Raw genomic sequence first — 7,260 nt, 5'->3', positions numbered from 1 at the left:
ATCTGGTTGATGCTCCGGCTAATGCCATTTTTCGACTTGGTGAACCTTTAAAAAAAAATACAAGTTAGCAAGTTAATTAAAGCAAAAAATATAACGGTACAAATAAAAAAAAATACTAACCAAGTGCTATGGCCTCGTCGTGGGTTGAGTTGGAGAAACGGGAGATGCTCTCGACCTGGTTGTTGAACCAATAGATGAACCGGCATGACCCCCGGATCCTGTTGAGCAGCAGCGTGAGGGGCAGCGTGAGGGGCAGAGGGAGCTGGAGCGGGAATATATGCGGGAACCGAGTCATGAGACGATACCGATGCACGGGAACCGCTCACCGAACTACGTCGAAGACGGGCTGCGGGGCGGGCTTCATCCTCGGCCCTAAAAAAAAAAATTAACCCATCAAACATATTTTCATTTATATATTTACAAAAGGTTTTATAAACGTTTTAAAAAAAACTATTAAACCTTTTATATATATATATATATATATATGTATACAAAATTATAAAAAATTTATAAATATAGAAAAATGTTGTTAAAAATTTATAAATGAAGAAAAATGTTGTTAAATATTTATATTTTTTAAAAAAAATGTTGTTAAATATTTATTAGTGGAAACTTAAAAAAAAATATAAAAAATTTTAAAATTTTAAAATTTTTACTATACATGATTTACATATATATATATGTATACAAAATTATAAAAAATTTATAAATATAGAAAAATGTTGTTAAAATTTATAAATGAAGAAAAATGGTGTTAAATATTTATATTTTTTTCAAAAAATTTTTAAAAATCAAAAAACGTTTTTAAAAATCAAAAAACGTTTTTAAAAATCAAAAACGTTTTTAAAAATCAAAAAACGTTTTTAAAAATCAAAAAACGTTTTTAAAAATCAAAAAAAGTTTTTAAAAATCAAAAAACGTTTTTAAAAATAAAAAAAAACGTTTTAAAAAATCAAAAAACGTTTTTAAAAATCAAAAAATGTTCCAAAAAAAACTAAAACAACAATCCTAACTTATATATCCTAAACTATCCATTCAATCCTAAAATGTTCAATCAAACAACCTAAAATCCGAGATCAACTTCCAAAACCCTAAACAATTGAAAAAAAAAAGGTTTGGGATGATTCTTACATGATTTGGGGTTTGGGGAAGAGATAGGAGGGTGAGGAGAGGATTCGCCGGTGAAGAGAGGCCGGAATCGCCGGAGAGTCGCCGAAATCGCCGAAATCGCCGGAGAGTTTTGAGAGAGAGAGAGGCCGCGGAGATAACGAAGAAGAAAGGAGAAGGATTTTTATTTCCGCGGATTCCGACGGACACGGGTTCGTCGGTATTCCGTCGGTATATTTAAAATATACCAAATGCCGATTCGCGAAAATTTTCAAGCGGTTTGGTTCTCCCGGGCTAATTGAAATTCCGACGGAACGTGTCCGTCAGTATTTTCCGACGGACACATTCCGTCGGTATTTTCCGACGGAATTCCGACGACTTAGTGTTTAGGGTGTTCTTTTCAAGTTTCTAAATGCAAAATCCAAACCTTTGATAATATATATAGTATTTGCATAAAGATTTAACAATAAAAATGTTTTATAACACGATTTTACACAACAATATTTTTTGTAGTGTAAGCTTATATAAATATGATTGTATAAGTACATAATGTTAAGATGAGATGTTATGAAAACAATGATATGCATACATAAATATTTTAATGAGTTGTTATATTTGAACGGTTGCGATCTAATACTATACTAAACACTTATTATGTGTTATTTTCATAGTTTTGGCATCTAAATTTATAGATTTTTATGATTGAAACTTTATAGAAAAACATGTCGTCGGTATTTTCCGACGAAATACCGACGACCTTTTCAATTTTCAATGAAACCCGTTGTCGTCGCTATGTCGTCGGTATATTGCGAGGGATTTCCGACGGACCATTAAAAAAAAAAAAAAAAAAAAAAACTAATCAGAATCTTCTGAATCTTCATCAAACTCCCCAACCTCGGCTTCCGGCTCTGAATGTACGACAGCATCATGTCCAAACACAGTCAAATTCTCAACGAGTTGAACATTTTCCAAATCTTCAACTGCCTGGGCGTTGCTGGTAGACTCTGGTTGCAATGGTTCATCATCATCAGAAGTTCCATCCACTCGTCCTCTTGGGTTGATTTGCGTTACAGTAACCCATGGATCGTCTCTGTACGTCACCCGAGGGTAACTGATGTAGCACACCTATACATATCAATTATACAAAGTATTAGTTCAATATATAACATTAATTAATTATATTGGTAAAAAATTATGAATATATTGACATACCTGATCAGCTTGCGAACCAAGAATGAAGGGATCATAATATTGAAGTTTCCGCCGCGAATGAACTGATGTAACACCAAACGCATCAATCTTCACTCCTCTATCTGGGGTGGTGTCATACCAATCACAATAGAATACTACACAACGCAATCCAACCATTCCAGGAAATTGGATTTCCAATATTTCTTTTATGTTGCCGTAGTAGACATCGTCACCAGAAGAAGATGAAACACCAGCATCATATGTTGTCTTAGAATGACCTTTCCTTGTGAATGCATATCCTCGCGTACAAAATTTAGGATATGATTTGACCACATAGTTTGGTCCCTGCACAAATTCGCGTACCCAATCATCGAACACAAGACCTCTGGCCAAACCATCATTCACCTATAAAAAAAAACATATATGATTGCAAAATTAATTAGTTTATATATATTAAATTTAAACTAATCATTTGCATAGGGTAATAGGATATATGACTCACATAACTACGAAGCCACGCAGCAAATCCGTTATCTCTAAGTTGTCGAAGCTCATCTTCTGTTGCATGCCTGTGAGTCATACGCAACTCCGCCATATATACACTATATACAAAAATATTATCAATATGAAATAAATTTATTGAATATTAATCTAACAATAAATGAATAAATATTTTTACCTCTCATATTGTAGAACATCTTCACAGTTGGTGAGCAAATATGTTTGCAAATGAGCGTTCTCAGTGTCCGTAAGTCTCCGCTTCGTGAATTTTCCACTAAGTCGTCCTATTTCCTTGAACATGCTTGGGACAGTAACATGATATGTTGCTCTCTCCCCTCTATCATCATGCCGAGCAGGTCTTCGGTGTTTTGTTTGCACTTCTGGTGGAAAATAATTTTCAGCAAAGATTGCAGTTTCTTCATTGATCACCTGTGCCACTATAGATCCTTCCACCCTGCTTTGATTTTTGACCATCTTCTTCAGATGATGCATATAACGCTCAAAAATATACATCCATCTGTACTGCACAGGACCACCAAGTTCCAATTCTCTTGCGAGATGAATAGCAAGATGTTCCATTACATCAAAGAATGATGGAGGAAATATCTTCTCAAGGTTGCACATGCTGACTGGTGCGTTTGTCTTCAAATTATTAATACCCTCTTCAGTCAATACTCTGCTGCATAAGTCACGGAAAAAAACACTAATCCCTGCAATTGCTTCATGAACATTACGTGGCAATAATGCTGAAAAGGCAAACGGAAGGAGGCGCTGCATAATTACATGACAATCATGACTCTTCAAGCCAGTAAACTTTCCTTCGCTTCTATCAACGCAGTTCCCCAAATTTGATGCATATCCGTCAGGAAATTTCACTTTCTCTGTAATCCAATCAAAGAACTCTTCTTTTCTAGCACCATCTAGCCGATAAATGGGAAAAGGGGCCGTACCGTTCTCATCAACGTGAAGTTCAGAACGATCACAAATATCGACTAAATCCAACCTTGACTTCAAATTATCCTTCGTTTTACCTTGGATGTTAAGGACTGTGTTCATCAGATTATCGAAGAAGTTCTTCTCAATATGCATGACATCTAAATTATGCCGCAATAGATGACTCTCCCAATATGGTAGATCCCAGAAAATACTCTTTTTGTGCCAGTTATGTAGCTCTCCAACCGCATTGACTCGAATGTTTTCATGTCCACCTACATCTGGCGTCCTTTCTGCATCAAAATACCTAAACTGCTTCAACAAATCTTTCCCACTAACTTCCTCAGGTGGACCATCAAACACCTGCTTGTTCTTCGTAAACGAAGTCTTACTCCTGCGGTATGGATGATCAGGTGGTAGAAATCGTCTGTGACAGTCAAACCAACACGTTTTCCTTCCGTTCTTTAGTTGGAAAGCATCTGTGTCATCTTGACAATATGGACATGATAGCTTCCCATGTGTTGTCCATCCAGATAACATACCATATGCTGGAAAGTCACTTATTGTCCACATAAGTACTGCCCGCATCTGAAAGTTTTCTTTGCGCGAAACATCGTATGTCTCAAAACCATGCGCCCATAGTTGTTGCAACTCATATATTAGTGGTTGAAGAAACACATCTAGTGATCTTTTAGGATGATCTGGCCCGGGGACTAGAATTGAGAGAAACAAAAACTCTCGTCGCATGCACAAGCTCGGCCGTAAGTTGTACGGTGTCACAATAACTGGCCATAGAGAATACTGCCTTCCATGCTTTCCAAATGGGCTGAAACCATCAGTAGATAATCCAAGATAAACATTTCTTCTCTCTTCCGCAAATTCTGGATATGTTGACTGGAAATGTTTCCAAGCCTTTGCATCTGAAGGATGTCTAATCTCACCATTTGTGGAATGCTCTGCATGCCATCTCATTGCTTTTGCTGTGCGCTCACACTGATACAACCTCTTCAATCTTTCCGTCAAAGGCAAATACCACATTCTTTTGAATGGGATCGGAACTCTTCCCCTCGTCTCCTGATAACGAGGTTTCCCACAAAATTTGCATACATTCCGTGTCTCATCCGCTCTCCAGTAGATCATGCAGTTGTCAATACATACATCTATCACTTCATACGGTAGTTGAAGACCTGCAACAAGTTTCTGAACCTCGTAGTATGAACCCGGTGCAAGGTTATCCTCAGGTAGAATACCTTTGACAAAATCAGTAATCGCATCCATACATTCTTCAGCCAAATTATAGTCTGTCTTAATACCCATTAATCTAGTTGCAGATGATAAGACTGAATGACCATCTCTACAATTTTGATACAAAGGTTGTTTTCCTGCATCCAACATGTCAAAAAATCTCCTAGACTCGGGGTTTGGTTCTTCCCCTCTATAATGATCATGTACCATCTGCTCAGTACCTACACCATAATCTATATCCGTTCTAGATTCTTCTAACCTAATATCAGGCTGAGGTTCACTAACAGGCTGAGGTTCGCTAGTACTACCATATTCATAACCAGTTTCCCCATGAAGGTACCAAACTTTATAATTACGTGAAAACCCTTTCATATACAAATGAGTCCAAACATCAAATTCTTTTATAACCTTATTATTATTGCAAGAAGAGCAGGGACATCTTAACATACCACTTTTTGCATCCGGTTGCTGTTGAACAAGCCTCATGAATTCTCCAATCCCTTGAACGTATTCTTCCGTAAGCAAATTGGTGTTCGGATCCAAATGAGGTTTATCCATCCACGAACGATAATAAACTTCTGAAGACATGATTTTCACGGAATTGTTATGACTAAAGAGAATGAAGAGAGAATGAAGTGTGAATGAGTTGAATGAGGAGGGGTTGTATTTATAGGAAATTGCTTACGGACCTCCGACGACTTTCCGACGAAATTCCGACGGATGTAAAGAAGTCCGTCGGAATTCCGTCGGAATTGTCCAATCCCAAACGGCTATACAACGGTCATATGTATTTGTCGGCAACGGTCACATAGTTCGTCGGAATTCCGTCGGAAAATACCGACGGAATTCCGACGACTTTGCTGTTAATCGGAATGTCGTCGGAATTTCGTCGGAATATACCGACGAACTTCCGACGACTACAACGGTTACATTTTTTATCGGAATGTCGTCGAAAAGTCGTCGGAAAATTCCGACGAACCGTATGTCGTCGGAATTCCGTCGGAAATGGCCGACGGAATTCCGACGACTTCATTTTTTTGGATTTGGTCGGAAATTTGTCAGTATTCCGTCGCAAATGTCCGACGACCTTGGTGTCCGTCGGAAGATCCGTCGGAATTCGGTGTGTTTTCTTGTAGTGTGAGGATCAAGAACCCACATCTATATATGCATGCATGCAAAGATCAGATTGGCTTAAGTGGAAAGAAGCCATAAACGTGGAGTTAGAATCACTGAGAAAGAGAGGTGTGTTTGGTCCAATAATCCGAACACCTCATGATATTAAACCAGTGGGATACAAATGGGTATTTGTGAGAAAGAGAAATGAGAAAGGAGAAGTCGTGAGGTATAAAGCCCGACTTGTTGCACAAGGATTCTCACAGAGACCTGGAATAGATTATGATGAGACATACTCCCCTGTGGTGGATGCTACGACCTTCAGATTTTTGATAAGTCTGGCCTTGAGGGAGAGTCTGAATTTGCGGTTAATGGATGTTGTAACCGCATACCTTTATGGACCACTGGATAATGACATTTATATGAAAGTCCCAGAGGGTATTGAATTGAAAAACAAAGAGAGTTCTCGAGACCAACATTGTATTAAGTTGGAAAAATCTCTTTATGGACTGAAACAATCCGGACAGATGTGGTACAATAGACTCAGTGAGTACCTAGTAAAAGAGGGATATAGAAATGACCCTATCAGTCCATGTATTTTCATAAAGAAATTCGAAAATCAAGGGTTCGTGATCATAGCTGTGTATGTTGATGATCTGAACATCCTTGGAACCTCTGGTGAGATTTCCCAAACGGTTGAATACCTTAAGAAATAATTTGAGATGAAAGATCTCGGGAAAACAAAATTCTGTTTGGGATTACAGCTTGAGTACATAAGTGATGGTATCCTTGTGCATCAGAAGGCATACACAGAAAAAGTACTCAAGAGGTTTAACATGGCCGATTGCCATCCTCTGACCAGTCCCATGGTCGTGAGATCACTCGGCCTGGACACTGACCCATTTCATCCCAAGATGGACGATGAGGATGTCCTTGGTCCCGAAATGCCTTACCGCAGGGCCATTGGAGCTTTGATGTATTTGGCAACTCACACACGGCCTGATATAGCCTTTGCCGTGAATCTCCTGTCCAGGTTCAGCTCTTGTCCGACCCTTAGGCACTGGAACGGGATCAAACATGTTCTTCGTTACCTACAAGGAACGAAAGACTTGGGTATGTTTTATACTAACCATAATAAGGATGGTTTAGTTGGCTTTGCTGATGCTGAAT

Source organism: Brassica napus, chromosome C6, assembly GCF_020379485.1.
Source record: "Brassica napus cultivar Da-Ae chromosome C6, Da-Ae, whole genome shotgun sequence".
Lineage (NCBI taxonomy): Eukaryota > Viridiplantae > Streptophyta > Magnoliopsida > Brassicales > Brassicaceae > Brassica > Brassica napus.
The sequence above is the reverse complement of the archived record's forward strand: the minus strand, read 5'-3'. Positions refer to the sequence as shown.